General features: G+C 39.6%; 2 long non-coding RNA genes across 3 annotated transcripts in view; both read right to left on the bottom strand.

The window, feature by feature from the left end:
• The window catches only part of LOC108289440, a 58,618-nt gene extending 53,319 nt beyond the window's left edge, over nucleotides 1-5,299 (bottom strand). The window contains exon 1 of the long non-coding RNA XR_005196915.1: nucleotides 5,262-5,299. This is a non-coding gene — a long non-coding RNA (uncharacterized LOC108289440). The remainder of the gene's footprint in view (nucleotides 1-5,261) is intronic.
• A 321-nt stretch (nucleotides 5,300-5,620) lies between these two features.
• LOC108289438 lies at nucleotides 5,621-14,370 on the bottom strand. 2 transcript variants are annotated; one of them, XR_005196914.1, is made up of 3 exons: nucleotides 14,341-14,370; nucleotides 5,888-6,080; nucleotides 5,621-5,653 (listed from the first exon to the last, which is right to left on the bottom strand). It is a non-coding gene; the product is annotated as an uncharacterized LOC108289438 (long non-coding RNA). The 2 variants fall into 2 exon arrangements; XR_001819163.2 differs by having other exon boundaries at nucleotides 5,888-6,215; nucleotides 14,341-14,364.
• Between the last annotated feature and the right edge of the window lie 4,742 nt (nucleotides 14,371-19,112).

Raw genomic sequence — 19,112 nt, 5'->3', positions numbered from 1 at the left:
CAGCTTGGAGAATTTCTATCAATAAGATATGGGCTATTTTTTAAAGCAGTCAGAGTTAGTATCTGAAGGCCATCTGCTAAAAAATAAAGCTTTAATTAACAGGATTTTGGGAATTTCATGTGCTATAACATTTTAGAGAGGCCAACGAAAGAAGGTCAGAAATAGGTAGGGAAAGGTAAAGGAGAACAGCACTGTTCATGAAAAAGAGCATGTGGTCTAGAGGGGAAGAGCCTGGTTCTACCTCCACCTCTGCTGGAGACAAGCTGTGTAAACCCAGAAGAAAGGACTTCTCTTCAGGGCCCCCATTTCTTCATTTATAAAATGAGATGATTGAACTGTATAGCCTCCGTGGCTCCCTATGGCTCTGAAATTTGAATTATAAACACAGTTCCTTAATATGACATCCCTTAAAAACTAAAAATGAATATGTGGGCCAGAACAGTAAGTGGTCATTATCGGCTGTTGGTGTTGATTAGATATCAACAAGCACCAAGCCCCTGAGTTTAAGGAAAAAAACAAAAAACAAAAAACAACAACAACAACAAAAAACCCAGAAGGAATTGTCCCATTTTCTCCTTCCTTCCTTTCTTTTTTTTTTTTTTTTTTTGATGGAATTTTGCTCTTTCTCCTAGGCTGGAGTGTAGTGGTGCAATCTCAGCTCACTGCAACCTCTACCTTCTGATTTCAAGTGATTCTCCTGCCTCAGCCTCCCAAGTAGCTGGAATTACAGGTGCCTGCAACCATGCCCGGCTAATTTCTGATTTTTTTTAGTAGAGATGGGGTTTCACCATGTGGACTAGGCTGGTCTCAGAATCCTGACCTTGTGATCTACCCACCTCAGGTTCCCAAAGTGCTCGGATTACAGGTGTGAGCCACTGTGCCTGCCCCATTTCCTTAAGTCATGAATCTGGACATAAAAATGAAAAATAAAGTGAGGGACTATGGTTTACTTTTCTTTGCAGCTCCTGATACTTGTAACCAGATAATTTACAGTTATAGGAGGTGTAGCTACAACTATTGACAAAATACCCCTTGTCATAAGAAACAACATAAAGCATTCACTTCAAAGTACAATCCCCTCAGTGACAATGTTCTCTGGAAACCAAAGCTTAAAAATCCCTGTAGATTGTTACACTAGGAAGTGCCCTTACTAATCAGACACTCTGGTGGTTAGGTAAAAACATTTTTGAAGAAGGCACCAAAATATCTTATATACACAGAGGCACATGACAGAACAGATAGGTGCTTGCTGGGACCTCAATTTACCTCCTACTTCTCCAAAATGCTTCAACATCTGAACATCGACTGGATTCTAGGCTGAAGTTTACACAAATGGCACTGAAGGGTCAGAGCAGAAAGTTGCAAAAGTCAATTTTCCTCAGACCAAAAAGCAAGCTAGGCAGGTTAAGCAGGGAGGGGACAAAAGCCCTCATCCCACCGAACACTTACCCAAAACAGAACAAAAGCAATGTATGGGAAGAATAATGGCAGAAGTAAGGAAAGAGTCCCTTTCTCCTCCTTATAAGCCCACCATACTGGGAGAATACAACTAAGGGTAAGAGAGCAGCTACCTCTGGTTTCTACCATCATCAGTGTAGTAGTGGAGTTGGGGGAAAGCATTTTACGAAATCCAGTAATTTTCTGATATGTTGAGGCAATGTGGGGTTATTTAGAACTTGAGTGTAAAGATATCAGAAGCTGAGGCAGGAAAACATGCCACTGAGAGAAACAAAAAGGCAAACGATGGGGTCTTTTTCAAAGTTTCTGCCTGCTCCAGATCAAAAACATCACCCCCGCCCCCTTGTTCTTCTCTGGGCCAGAAGCTGCTGTACATTAGGTGGATGGGAGGGCCTGAAACATCTAATTGCTGGGCCCTTCCCAAGGGTCTTAGATGGCATGTTATCTCTTCCCCAAAAGCACCCAGGCATCAGAAAAGCTGAGTAAGGATGAACAGTAAGGTCAGTTTTCAAAGGGGAAACCTTGTCAAGCAGGTGTAAATAGATAAGGGCTGTGCGCCCCACCCCACCCCAGTTGCAGAAGGTATGAAGGGCAGGCTGTGAGGTGGGAGGTAAAGCTCATTGTTGGTGTCCTGCAAATGACCATAGCACTTTCAGCACTTCTGGCAAAGCTATCTCTTCTCCTGGATTCATTACACAGCTTCCCAGCCTCTGTAGCACCCTCAGGGCCAACCTGCAGCCTCCCAAAATGTAGCTGAGGAATCACACTCGTATCCTTGTTTCCCAAGTCGAGCAGTGATGTAAATTCCAAGAGTAGACCACCAAATTAAAGAAGGCACCCCAGATAAAATAGACTTCCTTCTTTGGGTCCTTCTATGGGTACACCAAAGGGTGCCCATTCTTTCAGGCCTCAAAGAGTGGAAAAACTATTTTGGCAGCAGATGGTTTGAAAGTATTGTAGTTTGTGATTAATCATTTAAATCCCATGTTTTTAACCTAAGTCATCCAGACAGGTAATCAGTGAATAAAGCACTTGCTGTTGGGTTTGTTTTGTTTTGTTTTTTAACAAAGCAGTTTATTTGTAGAAGGGAGGTACCATAGTATGGCAGTATACAGAAATAATAACAATGGACCTGAAGTCACCTAGAAGGGCAGCCATGATAAATATAGTTAAATATACACACCAGGGCATCTGTATGTCATGCTTACATTTTTCTTTATAGCTCAAACCTTTTATGATGTGGAAAGAGTAAAGAGCTAGGAATTCAAATCTAGCTTCCAGTTCAAGCTCTGTCACTAGCCAGTTATGTGACCGAGGGCAATTTACCTCCTTGGGACTCAGTTTTCTTAACCTATAAAATGAGGACACTGGTGACTTGTTAAATTCCTTCAAGTGCCAGTTAATGGCCCAATAATCTTGGAAAATGATTATAAGAAAGCTCATTTAGAAGGAAAGAACATTCCAGTCTGGTCAGAAATTTCAAGACAAGTATCCCGACACACTTTGAGCCTAAGAAGGCAGCAATATTAATGTGTAAGAATATGCAATACTGTTTTATGAGTTTGCAGGCTCTAACACAGTGGCTATCAACCAGAAGCCACTCCCACCGCCTCAGGCAGGAGACACTAGTCAGTGTCTGGAGACAGTTTTGGTTGTCACAATCGGAGTGGGATTGGGGTGTAAGAGGCTGAGGAGTGGGAGGATGTTACTGGCATCTAGAGGGTGGAAGCCAGGGCTGCTGTTAAACATCCTGTAATGCACCGGACAGCCTCCACCACAAAGAATTATCTGGCCCCAAATGTCACTAGGGACTAGGTGGAGCTCTGTGAATACAATGGCTAGGCAGATAGCTGAGTGATGAAACAGGCAGGTAACCGGGAGAGATAACCACTATCATCTTTATCAGGTTGTACCCATGTAAGGATGAGGGCCTGCTGTTGCAATCCTCCAGTTCCTCCTAAGCCATCAATCTAGATTTTATAGGAACTCATCTGACTTTTGAATCATGGTGACGACTAACCAATTCTTTCAACATTATAAATTTTTGAGGGGAGGGGAACTGTCAGATTCAGACTATAGGCTGCCCATATGCCACCTTTGTTTTAAATCTTAGATGGCAGACACCCAACTGCATCCTCCTAGCCTTCAAGAGAAATTGTTCAAAGGAAACATGGCCACCGGAACTATTCTGCACTTCTTTGTTTTTTTCTTTTTTGAGACGGAGTTTCTCTCTTGTTTCGCAGGCTGGAGCACAATGGCATGATCTCAGCTCACCGCAACCTCCACCTACCGGGTTCAAGCAATTCTCCTGTCTCAGCCTCCCGAGTAGCCGGGATTACAGGCACATGCCAACATGCCTGGCTAATTTTTGTATTTTAAGTAGAGACAGGTTCTCATCATATTGGTCAGGCTGGTCTCAAACTCCTGACCTCAGGTGATCTGCCCGCCTTGACCTCCAAAAGTACTGGGATTACATAAGGTTAAATAGAGTTTTTCAGGGGAAAGTGACTATCTAGTTCCACAACTAGAAAAAACATGCAGTGAGTGTTGGGGAGCAACAAATTAAATGTGTTTTTCTTATTCAGCCTTTATTCAGGTTTTGTTTATGTTAATGCCAACTTGATTTCTTCTTACTCTAAGTCGGATTTAATCCAGGAGCCCCAGGTCTGCTCAGAGGAGATAAAGCAAAAGCCGACCGGGCACAGGGGCTCATGCCTGTAATCCTAGCACTTTGGGAGGCCGAGGCAGGTGGATCACCTGAGGCCAGGAGTTTGAGACCAGTCTAGTCAGCATGGTGAAACCCTGTCTGTACTAAAAACACAAAAAATAACCGGGCGTGGTGGTGGGCACCTGAAATCCCAGCTACTCGGGAGGCTGATGCAAAAGAACTGCTCAAACCAGGGAGGCAGAGGTTGCAGGGAGCCAAGATGACACCATTGCACTCCAGCCTGCGCAAAAGAGAGGGAAACTGTGTCTCAAAAAAAAAAAAAAAACCAAAAAAACACCAAAAGCCTTTCCAAAAGAGGCCACAGCCTTTTTAATGAGCCGTCCTCAGCCTCAGCTCCTTTGAATGCTATAACTTTCTTAGGAGAAGTGGTAACTGCAGAGGCCTCATGTTTCACCAGGACATGAAATTTGAAGGCTTCAGAAACATTTTTTTTAAGCAGAGGGACATGGGGATTCAAAAGGATCTCTGCTATGAGGAGACTGATTAGATATGAAGAGGTGTCAACACCTTTCCTCGCCACTTCCTTTTGGGATCTCTGCTGTGCCTAGTGGTGAAGAAAGGTGTTGACACCTCTTCATATCTAGCCAGGCTCCTCGTTGGTATCATAAACTAAAAACCACCCAGCTGGCCGGGGGCTTTTCACGGCTCATTGATGGAACTTTTGCCTGGCCTTTTTCTAGCTTCAGACACCTGACTTGGACACCAGACACTCACTTTTGAGCACTTGGCATGGACTTTCTCAAATGACTAAATAGTGATGCAGTTTTCTATTGCCTAATATCATCTGGAAAGTTCTGGAACCCAAAAGTGAGGTTGCTTACTGATAACTTTGCAGAGAAGGTAACAATACATCATGGTTTCTAAAGCACTTTCAGTTCACCTCACGTTGTTTTCACATCAATTGTGACTCTGATACACAGCACACTCCTGTGAAGTCTGTAGGATTGATCATATTACACACATTTTATTGATAGTGCAGCTAAGCTATATAACAACCCAAGGGGCAGGTAGTGCAGCACAGATTATGGAGCAAATTGCCTGGGTTCAAATCCCTGGGTTCAAAGTTGTTTCTTACCAACTGTACAAGCTTGGACAAGTTTCTTTATTTTTCTGTGTTTCATTTTTATCACCTGCAAAATGAGAATAATAACATTTACCTGATATGGTTTGGAATGTGAGCCCCCTCCCAGTCTCATGTTGAAATGTGATCCCCAGTGTTGGAGGTAGAGCTTGGTAGGGGGTGTTTTGATCATGGAGGCAGATTCCTCGTGAATGGCTTGGTACTGTCCTTGAAGTAATGAGTAATTTCTCACTCTGTTAGTTCACATGAGAGTTAGTTGTTTAAAAGAGTCTGGCATCTCTCTTGCCATGTGACATACCTGCTTCCCCTTCACTTTCTGCCATGATTATAAGCTTCCTGAGGCCTCATAAGAAGTCGAGCAGATGCTGGTGCCATGCTTCTACAGCCTGCAGAACCATGAGCCAAATATACACATAAACATATTTTATTTATAAATTACCCAGTCTTAGGTATTTATAGTAATGCAAAATGTACTAATACACTACCTGATAGGGTTGTCATGAGTCTTAAAAGAATAAATATATATGTAAAGCACTTAGTAAATGGCTGGGCACAAAGTAAACACTGTAGCATTAAGTACTAATGTCATTTTCCAGAAGAGGAAAGCAAACTACTGATACCCTTGGCAGTCTGACAGCCGGGAACAGATTCAACTTTACTGTTCCTCAATGAAGAAATCAAGAAGCAAAGTGCAGAGTGAAACGTCCGTTGCCCATCATGCAAGGGGGGTATTGAGAATCAAAAACCTTGGTCCTTTGACTTCGGATGCAGTGTCTTTCCATCTCACCATGTGCCTTGGGTATGATAGCATGTCTGAGAGAACAAGCAGTGAAGGTGTAAAGAATGTATGCGACTGAGCAACTCGTTATATCTTACTTTGAACAGTACCAAGGAAGTCTTCAGGAAGTGCTGAGGTACATGAAGACTACGGCCCTTCGGAACCCAAAGCTGTGAGAGCAAGAATAAAATTAATCAGTCCAGAAATACAGTTCCTGAAAACATGTGGAGCTATTACCATTATCTCTGAAATGTGTGTGCCAACAGATGGGCAAAAAGCACTCACCTTCCATAGAAAGTTATTTGTGTTCAGTGAAACATACCAAGCTGAGCTGGAAGTGAAAATAATTGCCTACTCCAGCCCTGGAGAGTTTCAAATATACAGCAACTTGCTGGGTGTCCAGAAATTGATCACTTCATCATCAAACAATGCAGTCAGGGGAGCAATTGCTCCAGCAGGAAGGTTAACAGGCAAGAAAATGAAGCAGTGTCTTACGGTTACAAATATGTTTTTGCTGCTCTCACTAAAAATTGCTGCAATTTTTTTTTAAAGTTCAGATGCCTAGATATTTTACTGCTGAGGCTATCAAGCCATTGAGCTATTGTTACAACAACTCACCACGCCATGATAGCATTATCATGGCTGTTTTCCTGTTGTTATGTGGTCAGCATTATGGATTGGGAATAAATTTGAGCTATTTGCTGATCTGCTTTCCAGCATGCAGCATTATTGGCTCTGAAGGAGCTTTAGCTTTGTAGGCTGTGGATGCATACTGAGAATAATATCAGGGTGCAGATATTACCAAACCTTTATATGTTCACTTTGTTTCCTAATAAAACACTCCTAAGATCTTCCAAGGGGCCAACCTAGGTTAAGCTAGGAATTGAGCCTATTAATATACTAAAATGCGAAGTCAGGGCTTCTCTGGTTGTTGCTTCATGCAATAGGATGTGACAGTTTTTAAAAGTGGCTTGTTTAAAAGCTTTGCACTTCCTTGGAAGAAGGGTGCATGTAATAAGACTAAATAATTATTATGATCATCATACATATTTATTAGATAAAATTATTTTTCAAGTATATACAGAAAAAAATACACTAAGTTTTTATTCTAAAATAGGATGCCACTTTTTTTTTTTGAGATGGAGTCCTACTGTGTTGCCCAGGCTTGAGGGCAGTGGCACAATCTCAGCTCACTGCAACCTCTGCCTCCCGGGCTCAAGCGATTCTCCTGCCTCAGCCTCCCTAGTAATTGGGGCTACAGGTGTGCACCACCATGCCTGGCTAACTTTTTATTTTACTTTATTTTTATTTTTGGAAGAGACAGAGTTTCATCATGTTGCCCAGGCTGGTCTTGAACTCTTGAGTTCAAGTGATCCAACTGCCTCAGCCTCCCAAAGGGCTAGGATTACAGGTGTGAGCCACCACACCTGGCCAGGATGACACCTTTATAATGTACGTGTGCCTTGCTTTAAATAAACCAGTAGTTTTCTGAAATGTCAAATGTGTGTGGCAACGTTCAAGCTGTACAAGGTTCTCCCGGGTATATGTTATCGAAGTAGTGTCTTTTATACAGAGGCCTTGCTCACTCAAAGCTAGTCTCTCTTTAGGTACTAAGAACATAACTAGATAATCTTTTGAGGCCACCCATTCCCAGTACTTCTCATTCAACATTATCTACACAGAGATCTTATGTGTAATATTCAGAAAACAAAAGACCTAATTTGAGAAGAGCCAAAGTAAAACTAGAAACAGATTTACTTGGCAATTAAGTCAGATAAATATCAGTAATTACAGCACATATAACCCAGGTGTGGTCTTAATTAATCTTTCCTCACAAAGGAATTAGTATAGTCTTTTGATCCCTGAGTAGCTTAGGTCAGAGTCCTTGTCTTGCATCATTCTCCTTTGGGATTCCAGATGACACTCCCTGTCAGGGTTCTCAGATTCTTGCTGCATTCTCTCAGGGATCCCCTCTACCTTCAGAAAGTTTCTTTGTTACAGCATGTTCAGCTGTTGGTGTTTTCAACCCTGACTTCTTGCCGTCTTCTGCACATTTAAGCAGGGCTTTATCTGATGCTGACAGTTTTGCTGTGTTCCCCATGGTCATAGTCTCTGCATCTAGTTCCAGGTTTGCACGTCTTCTTGTGGTTCACCTGCCTCTTAGGTTAGGTCTCAGACATACCTCACAATCTCTCTCTGCTTGGCTACAGAACATCCCCTGGCGTGTGTGGAGTTTAGGACCAGAGGACAGAGAAGATGTGACTCTGGACTCCTAGCTAAGCCTCGGCCCGGGCAGCTTGACTTTGAGCTCTATTAAGTATTGCATTCTAGGTAAGATTTCTTTCTAAGCAAGATTTACTTGGCAAACAAACAAATGAAGAAGTTTAGAAGCCAAAACAATGGCAAATACTTCTTTCTTAAGGCACCATTTGATCAGGGAAACTTGTGTTTATATTCACTGTTCTGGTTACCTATCATAGTTACAAAGCCCCCATACGAAATTTGGCAGCTTAAAGAGACAATCATTTTATTACATCTCCAGATATCATGGGTCAGAAATTCAGAGAAGGCTCAGGCTCAGCTGGGTGGGTTTTTTTTTTTTTCTTTTTCTGTGTGGCTTGAAGGAGCTCACTTGAGGGTGTTCAACTCTTAGGTGGGTCTGAATGGTCCACAACAGCTTCTTTCTCATGTCACTTCATGGTGACAGCAGGAAGTCGGCGCTCAGCTGGGTCTGTCAACCCAAAGTGCCTGCATGTGGCTACTCCAGCATGGCAGTCTCAGGGAAGGTGGACTTCTTACATGGAGGCTCAGAGATCTCAAAACTAGTGTTCTAAGAAACAGGAAGTGAAAACTCACAGACTTTTAGGGCCTGGGCTCAGAAACTGGCACGGTGTCACTTCTGCTATTATTCTGTTGGCCAAAGCAGTTACAGAGCCCATCCACATTCAAAAGGAAGTCAGTAGACCTCTAGTAAAAATAGTAGCAAAGAATTTGTGGCCATCTTTAATCTACCATAGTTACAGACCTTTAAATCCTGCCGTCTTTAACCCAAAGGACCATATGGTCAGTGACTTTACCACTCCCACTTCTCTTTCTGAACTCAGTTCACTTTCTGGTCTTGCACTCTACCCTGGCAAAGATTATCATGCTGCTGAGTTGAAGTATATGGACTAGTCTAAAGAATCGTGGCATCACATTGTTCATGATATATTTCTGAACTGACTTCCAAGAGTACTGTCTGTATTCCCTATTAGTCCTTCAACTATGTGAATTGTGGAGGTTTCACTTTGGCTAGGGTTGTCATATAAAAGAGGGGGCATGCAGTTAAACTTGAACTTAAGATAAGCAACAAACTTTTTTATTATTATAAGGACGTTGCAAATATCACATGGGACATACTCATACTCAACAATTGTTTAATTCCACAGCCCTAATATTTTGCTGATATGATTAAAGTAATTGCTTATACATATACCACAGTTTAACAATGGAGACAAGAGTCATGGAATTATTTTAATTCTTTGACTTTTCTTTCCCATTACATGTGGTTTATAATCATACTGATTACGTGAGGGTGAGAGAAATCCAATTCTGAGATCAATCAAATCTTATGACTACCACTTTGCCTAAATACATTAATATATAAATGGCTTTTACTAAACATATTTTCTTGTTTAGCAAATGCTTCTATCATTCATTTTTGAAATTAAAGAAAGCCTCTGCATTTACATGTAGCTATATTGCAAATTTAAAGGGTCAGTCAAGAGCATTTATTGAGTGTGTACTTTATGTTAAGTCAGTAACAATCAGCATGTACTTCTTGGCTGGGAGGAGTTCAGAGTCTAGGAAGGATACAGAAATGTGAACAGATTATCACAGAGCAATGTAATAGGTCTTAAAATAAAACAAGAAAAGAGTTCAGCAGGTATGACTAAAAAGACTTAGAGAATTTGGCATCATAGAGGGGGTAATATTTGGTCTGATCTTGAAGAACAAGTAAGAATTACTCAGGCAGAAAAGAAAGCCAAAGTCATTCTCAGCAAAAACAACAGCAAATAAACAAACGTACAAATGAACAGTCATGAAGGATCCTGCCATGTTTGTGCTGCAGAAAAGGTTCTTGGTCTAGTCAAAGCTGCAGAAGAGGCACTGGAGCCCTATTTGCTGAGCTTCACTTATACTACAAATAGACAAAAAGGATGAGGTTCCTAATTCAACCCAACATTTTGCCACAGCAAGAGGAAGACTAACAAAAGCAAGTGATCACAACGCCCAACAAATAATCAAAATAAAGGTAAGAGAAAAGATGCCCTTTTCAGCAAGGATGGAAAGTAAATTGGTGTTGTAGCTCTCACAACTTTAATTCTCCTCTCACTATGACAAAAGTCAATTTTCTACATGTGACTGGCTTGGAAGATTGCAGACAATAATTTACAAGTTTTCAGTTTTAGAGATAATCAGCAAAATATTTCTCTAACCCACTGTGTGAAAAAAAAGGAGCAAAAACCCTTCTAATGATTCCATTAGCAATCCTGTGATAGCAAGCTCCCAAGCAAGCTAGAAAGCTGATTCCTGTGCCTACAGAAGCCATGCATGCTTGGGTACTGCATACCTGTGGTTTAGGACTAATGATAGCTCAGTGGTCCAGAATGGACAGGAAAACATGGTGAAGAGCCAATGCTCAATGACAATAAAACAGCACAAATGTCTTTTTGATGTCTGATACACCTTTAATTATTTGATGTGTTTTTCATAATTGATTTTATAAACCTAAATTGTTGTATCTGTATAGCAATGAAAAAGAAAGAACTACAGATACACACAACAGCATGGATGAATCTAAGAAGCATTATGCTAAGAGAAAGAAGCCAGACTCAGAATAATACATATTGAATGATTCAATTTATATGATATTTGGGGAAAAAAAAACAACAACAAAACTTCGGGATAGAAATTTGATCGGTGGTTGCCAGTAACTGGAAATGGAGGAGGAAGACTGACTCCTACAAAGGGTGATGAGGGAATAAATCCATATTTTAACTTTAGTGATTGTTATATAACTGTATAAATTTGTCAAAATTCATTGAATTGTACACATAAATAGAGCGAATTTTATTGTATATAAATTATATCTCAAAACAAAATAAGCGTTTATGTCTAAGACAGAAAAAAACTTGAGTTGAAGAAAGCATTATCTTGATTTTTTGTTTGATTTTGGTTTAACCATTTTCAGTACTGAAAGCTTTTGATCCTTATCCTTTTGTTGGCAATAATTTATATCCTATATATCTAGAGGTAGACTTGACTGTCAATCAACTACTTTCAGCCAGTTTTGAGAGAATTAGGCCTTAATAACTACAACATCCATAGCATGTAATGAACAAATGTCTATTATCTGAAGCTAGAGAGGTCCTACTTATGTCCCATCTTTGAGAAAATTGAGGAAAAGGTCACTTAAGTTATTTTCTGTGTTTTATGGTTTAAATCAGGAACTCTGAACCTATAGCTAATGTAGATTAAACTATTAAAAAGAGACCACATAGGCATATTAGCACAATGTAGCCAATTAAGTATGTTTTTGAGCACTTTTTTCATTTTATGAAGTAGTTCTGAATACTACAAAGGGAAAATATGGAAAGATTCCTTTTACTAGTTTCTGTCTGCATCAGTTGTTTTGTTTTCTTAGTTAGAACACCAGCAGAGACTAGTCTCAAACCACAAAACCAAGACTAATTCATCAAGGCAGTCAGCCTTACCCCTCAAAAACACATTTCTTATCTTTCTTGTTTTGATAGCCCTGGTGTTGGGATGTAAAATTCCTGAGGTGTTCCCTAAATAGACAGGGCAGTGCTTCTTTCATGAATAGCTAATTTGAGTCAATAACATGTTTGTCAAAGAGACAGGAAATATCAGTAGGTCTCAAGAAATACAACAAAGTAGTAACCCTTAGACTAATTTTCTACTGTGAAATCTGAGGTATCTCAGGAGACATCTGGCACTAAGTTTACAACTAGGTACTCATCAAGGGAGAGCCATAGGAGAAAATTAGCTATAATTTCTAGCTATAATTTCATCTACCTATAAATTCAGACATCCAAAACATAAAATGGAGCGATGGGAGAATAAAAGTGTAAGGTTGTTGGGTGCAATCAAATTTAAGTTGTTATTAACTTGAAATAAACTGATATAAGATGTTCTGTGTAAGCCTCATGGTAACCAAAAAGCAAAAATCTATAGGAGACAAAACAAAAATTAAAAACATTCAAAACATATTACTACAGAATACCATCAAGCCACAAAGACAGCAAGAGAGGAAAATAGAAACAAGGTATCTACAAAACAACCAGAAATTAATTACCAAAATGACAGTAACAATAAGTCCTTACCTAAATAATTACTTGAATGTAAATGGATTAAATTCTCCAATAAAAAGACATAGAGTGAATGAATGGATAAACAAAACCAATACCCAATTATATGATGCCTATAAGAAATTCACTTCACTTTTAAGGACATGCTTAGATGAAAGTGAAGGGAGGGAAAAATATTTCATGCAAATAGAAAATGAAAGAGAGTAGGCATATCAATGCTCATGTCAGGCAAAATAAACTTTAAGTAAAAAACTGTAAAAACAGACAAAGAAGGATATTATATAATGATAAACTTGTCATTTCATCAAGAGGATTTAACAATTATAAATATATATGCATATGTACCCAACAGTGGAACACCTAAATATATAAAACAAATATTAAGAATCTGAAGAGAGATATAGATTGCAATACAGTAATAATATGAGACTTCAATACAACACTTTTAGTAATGGACAAGTGAAAACATTGGACTCAAACAAAACTTTAGACTAAACGGACCTAACAGGCATATACAGAACATTCCATGCAGCAGCAACAGAATACACATTCTTCTCAAGTGCACATAGAACATTCTCCAGGATCAGTAATATGTTAGGCCACAAGACAAGTCTTAGAAAATTTAATATTAAAACCATATCAGGTATCTATCTGATCACAATCAAAGTAGAAATTAATAACAGAAGGAATCTCGAAAAATTCACGAATACATGGAAATTAAACAACATGTTCCTGAACAACCAATGAATCAATAAGAAATTAAAAGAGAAATGTAAAAACATCTTGAGACAAACAAAAATAGAAACACTACATATGGAAACTTACGGAGTGCAGCAAAAGCAGTTGTGAGGAAACTTCATAGCAATGAATTCCTATATCATAAAAGAACACAGTAGCAAATAAACAATGTTGGGCTTCAAGGAAATAGAAAACGAAGAACAAAGTAATCTCAATGTTATGGAAAGGAAAGAAATAATACATATCAGAGCAGAAATAAATGAAATAGAAGTTAGAAAGCATACAAAAGATCAATACAAATAAACATAGGTTTCATTTTTTTGAGAAGATAATATTTACAAACCTTTAGCTAGACTAACCAAGAGAAAAAGAGAAAAGACTCAAACATAACCAGAAATGAAAGAAGAGATATTATAACTGACATAACAAAAATGCAAAGAATCATAAGAACTATTATATGCCAAAAAATTAGATAACTTAGAAGAAATTGTTACATTCCTAGACATATATAACCTACCAACACTGAATCGTAAAGAAATAGGAAATCTGAACAAACCAATAATGAGCTAGGAGATTAAGTCAGTAATCCACAGCAACAAGGCTCAAGACCTGATTGCTTCACTGCTGAATTTAACCAAACATTTAAAGAATAACTAATGTCAGTTCTCCACAAACTTTTACAAAAAATTAGAGAAAGGAATATCTTCAAACCTATTTATGAGGCCAGCATTGTTCTGATACCAAAGCCAGACAAAGACATCATAAGAAAAAGCTACCAGACAATATCTTTGATTAACATCAGTGCAAAAGTCCTCGACACAATACTAGCAAACAAAATTCAACTACACATTAAAAGGATCACTCACCATGATCAAGTGAGACTTATTCCTGGGATGCAAGATGATTCAACATTCACAAATCAATAAATAAGATAGACCACACTAATATAATAAAAGACAGATAATCATATGATCATGTCATCAGATGAAGGAAGTCATTTGTCAAAATTTTTCATGATGTTCTTTCATGATAAAAACACTCAACAAATTAGCTATAGAATAACAGTACTTCAACACAGTAAAGGTCATATGTAAGAAACAGCTAACATTATACTCAATGGTGAAAAATTGGAACCCTTTCCTCTAGAATCTAGCATAAGACAAGTATGCTCACTCTCACCACTTACATTCAACATAGCTTGGAAGTCCTTGCCAGAACAATAAAATAAAAGAAAGAATTAAAAGGCATCCAAATAGGAAAGGAAGTGAAACTGTTCCTGTCTGCTGATGACATGATCTTATATATTGAACATACTAAAAGATTTCACCAAAAAAACCTGTTAGAACTTGATATGATTTGTTTCTGTGTCCCTGCCCACATGTCATGTGGAATTGTAATCCTCAATGTTGGAGGGGCCTGGTGTGAGGTGACTGGATCATGGGGGCAGACTTCTCCCTTGTTGTTCTTAGGATAGTGGGTGAGTTCTCACAATATTTGGTTGTTTAAAAGTGTGTAGCACTTCCCATTTTGCTCTCTTCCTCCTGCTCCAGCCATGTAGGATGTGCCAGCTTCCCCTTCCCCTTTCACCATGATCGAAAGTTTCCTAAGCCATGCTTCCTATACAGCCTGTGGAACCTTGAGCCAATTAAACTGCTTCTCTTTATAAATTACCCAGTCTCCGGTAGCTCTTTATAGCAATATGAGAATGGACTAATACAGAAAACTGTTACTGGAGAAGTGGGGCATTGCTGTAAAGATAACTGAGAATGGGGAAGTGACTTTGGAACTGGGTAAGGAGCAGGGATTGGAACAGTTTGGAGGGCTCAGAAGAAGACAGGAAGATAAGGGGCAGTTGGGAACTTTCTAGAGCCTTGTTAAATTGTGACCAAAATGCTGATAGTGATACGGTAAATAAAGTTCAGGCTAAGATGGTCTCAGATGCAGATAAGAAACTTTAAAAAAAAATTTATTTTTATTTTTTATTGCATTTTAGGGTTTGGGATACATGTGAAGAACATGCAAGATTGTTGCATAGGTACACACATGGCAGTGTGATTTGCTGCCTTCTTCCCCTTCAGCTATATCTGGCATTTCTCCTCATGCTATCTCTCCCCAACTCCCCATGCCCCACTGTCCCTCCCCTATTTCCCCCCACCAGACTTATTGGGAACTGGAATAAAGGTCATTCTTGCTATGCTTTAGCAAAGAGACTGGTGGCATTGTGCCCCTGCTCTAGGGATCTGTGGAACTTTGAACTTGAGAGAGATGATTTAGGGTATCTGGCAGAAGAAATTTCTAAGCAACAAAACATTCAAGAGCTGACCTGGCTGCTTCTAAAAGCCTATTCTCATCTGCATAAATAAAGATATGATCTGAAACTGGAACTTCTATTTACAAGGGAAAAGGAGCACAAATGGAAAATTTGCAGCCTGGCCATGTGGCAGAAAAGAAAAGCCCATTTTCTGGGGGAGGAATTCAGGGATGCTGTAGAAATTTGCTTAAGTAAAGACAAGGCAAATGTTAACGGCCATTATACTGGGGAAAATACCTCCAAGATGTTTCAGAGCCCTTTGTGGTAGCCCCTCCTATCACAGAACTGGAGGTCTAGGAGGGAAAAATAATTCTGTGGGCAGGCCCAGTGCCCTGCTACTCTGTGCAGCCTGAGGACATGGCACCCTATGTCCCAGCTGCTCCAGCTCCTACTGTGCTAAAAGGACACCAGATACATCTCAGGCCACTGCTCCAGAGGGTGCAAGCTATAAGCCCCAAGGGCTTCCAAGCCTGCAGGTGCACAGAGAGCAAGAGTTGAAGCTTGAGATCCTCCACCTAGATTTCAGAGGTTGTATGGAAATGCATAAATGACCAGACAGAAGACTGCTGCAGGTGTGGAGTTCTCATGGAGAACCTCTACTAAGGCAGTGTGGAGAAGAAACATGGGATTGAATCCCCACACAGAGTCCCCACTGGAGCACTGCCAAGCAGAGCTGTGAAAAGAAGGCCACTGTCCACCAGATCTCAGAATGGTAGATGCATCAATAGCTTGCACCATGCCCTTGGAAAAGCCACAGGCACTCAATGCCAGTCCAAGAAAGCAACTGCAGAGCCACAGGGGAGGAGCTGCCCAAGGCTCTGCAAGCCCACGCCTTGCATCAGTGTGGCCTGGATGTGAGACATGGAGTCAAAAGAGACTGTTTTGGAGGTTTAAGATTTAATGACTGCCCTGCTTGGACTCCCATAGGGCCTGTAGCCCCTTTGTTTTGACTGATGTCTCTATCCTTGTAATGGGTATATTTACCAAATGCCTATACCCCCATTGTATCTTTGAAATAACTAACTTGCTTTGATTTTACAGGCTGATAGGTGGAAGAGACTTGCCTTGTTTCAGATGGGACTTTGGACTTGGACTTCTGAGTTAATGCTGGAATGAGTTAAGACTTTGGGGGATTGTTGGAAAGGCAAGTCATTTTTCATGGATATAGAAAAAATTGTAACATTTCTATGGATCTCAAATAAAAAAAAAACAATAGCAAAGGTAAGCATGGGCAAAAAACAAAAGAAAAAGAAAAAGTTGGAAGCATCACACTACTTAATTTCAAATTGTAACACAAAGTGACAGTAATTAAAACAGCATGGTACTGGTGTAAAAATAATTACAACAACCAATGGAACAGAATAGTGAGCCTCAGAAATGAACACATATCTATGGTCAATTGATTTTTAACAAAGATGACAAGGATATTCAATGAGAAAAAAATCATTTCCTTATTAAATGGTATTGGGAAAACTGGATATTCATATATAAAAGAATAAAATTGAACCCTGATCTCACCATATACAAAATCGACTCAAAATTGATGAAAGAATTAAACATGACTTGAAACTATGAAAATACTAGAGAAAGCAGGGAATAAACTATACAACATTGGTCTGTGCAATAATATTTTAGATTTGACCCCAAAAATACAGGTAACAAAAGCAAAAGCAGACAAATGGGATTACATCAAACTGAAAAGTTTCTGCACAATAAAGGAAATAATCAATTCTATAGAAGAATGAAAAAATCTATACATCAAAATACTAGGATTACAGGCATGAGCCACTGTGCCCAGTCCAGTTAAAAATTTATTAGGCCTGTTTAGAAATAGAGAATTCTGTCTTTAATTTTTAACACACACACACACACACACACACACACACACACACACACACACTCCTAATTTAGGGTCCTGAGAGCTTTGCATCTTTTAAAAATCTTCTCCCTAACTGAAATTGCTTAAAGTAGCTAGTATCTGGACCCCTTATTCAAGTATTTTGGCATTACAACTGTTATTTGTTTTAATTTCAGTGAAAAAGGTTATCCAAGCTTACATACAGGCTAAAGTTTCTTAACCCAGAGTTAGCGGTTTTCGAAAGCCTATGTATTTGTCAAATGTAGTTCAAATTTTTCCTCAGGCACTAAAAAATGACACTAATATTCCCAATAGACATGGACACAGGGAGGGGAACATCACACACTGGGTCTGTTGAGGGGTGGGGGGTGTCTAGGGGAGGGATAGCAGGAGGTGGGGAGATTGGGGAGAGATAACATTAGGAGAAATGTATAATGTAGGTGACAGGGGGATGGAGGCAGCAAACCACCATGGCATGTTTATTTCTTTTTTTTTTTTCCACTGAAAATCCATTTTAATAGAAATTTAAATGAGATCTGAACAGAAATGGAATTAAATAAGTAAATCACCGTGGGGAGAATTGACATCTTTTTATGTTGAGTTCTCCAATTCATGAACATTGTGTGTCTTTCTATTTGCTTAGGTCTTTGACTCTCTCTTTTTTTTTAAATTTATTTTATTGCATTTTAGGTTTTGGGGTACATGTGAAGAACATGCAAAATTGTTGCATAGGTACACACGTGGCAGTGTGATTTGCTGCCTTCCTCCCCATCACCTATGTCTTGCATCTCTCCCCCGCCAACTCTCCCCAACTCCCCACCCCCCACCATCCCTCCCCTATTTCCCCCCAACAGACCCCAGTGTGTAGTGCTCCCCTCCCTGTGTCCATGTGTTCTCATTGTTCAACACCCGCCTATGAGTGAGAACATGCGGTGTTTGATCTTCTGCTCCTCTGTCAGTTTGCTGAGAATGATGGTTTCCAGGTTCATCCATGTCCCTACAAAGGACCCGAACTCATCGTTTTTGATGGCTGCATAATATTCCATGGTGTATATGTGCCACATTTTCCCTGTCCAGTCTATCATCGATGGGCATTTGGGTTGGTTACAGGTCTTTGCTATTGTAAACAGTGCTGCAATGAACATTCGTGTGCACGTGTCCTTTTGGTAGAACGATTTGTAAACCTTTGGATATATACCTAGTAATGGGATTGCTGAGTCAAATGGAATTTCTATTTCTAGGTCCTTGAGGAATCGATGATAGACTGGACAAAGATAATGTGGCACATATACAACTATCGGTTGGTAGAGTTGCTGCAAAAATCTCATCCCAAGAGCTATTTCATGTCAATCACCTAGGTTGGGATGAGGGAAAGGATGACATCACCCCAGTTCTCTCCCTCACCAGCAGCAGCTTGCCACAGTAACAGCAAAGCCACCAGAAACATGCACTGCTATATCTGGTTGGATATGAAGGAAAACCTCACTCGGAGTAGAAATAAAACATTGTCTATTAGGTTGCTTCCTTCCCTACCCTCCCGCCTCCAGTTTTCCCCAGAATTATTCGTTTGAATAAAACAATTGTTCCCTGAATTCCCTTTCAGAAACCTTCTCCTGGAAAGGACAAGCACTCAGTCATATCAATTCCCTGCTTAAAACTTTCCAACTGATTCTGACCCTTTATCAAATGCTACATTTCAGTTGACAACCTATTGGAAAAGAAAGCTGCCTAAATATGTAAAAAATTCACTAATTTCGATCTTGGGCATTAAAATCTTTCTAAGAGAATG

Source organism: Cebus imitator, unplaced genomic scaffold (genome assembly GCF_001604975.1).
Source record: "Cebus imitator isolate Cc_AM_T3 unplaced genomic scaffold, Cebus_imitator-1.0 Scaffold403, whole genome shotgun sequence".
Taxonomy (NCBI): Eukaryota; Metazoa; Chordata; class Mammalia; order Primates; family Cebidae; genus Cebus; species Cebus imitator.
The sequence above is the reverse complement of the archived record's forward strand: the minus strand, read 5'-3'. Positions and strand labels throughout refer to the sequence as shown.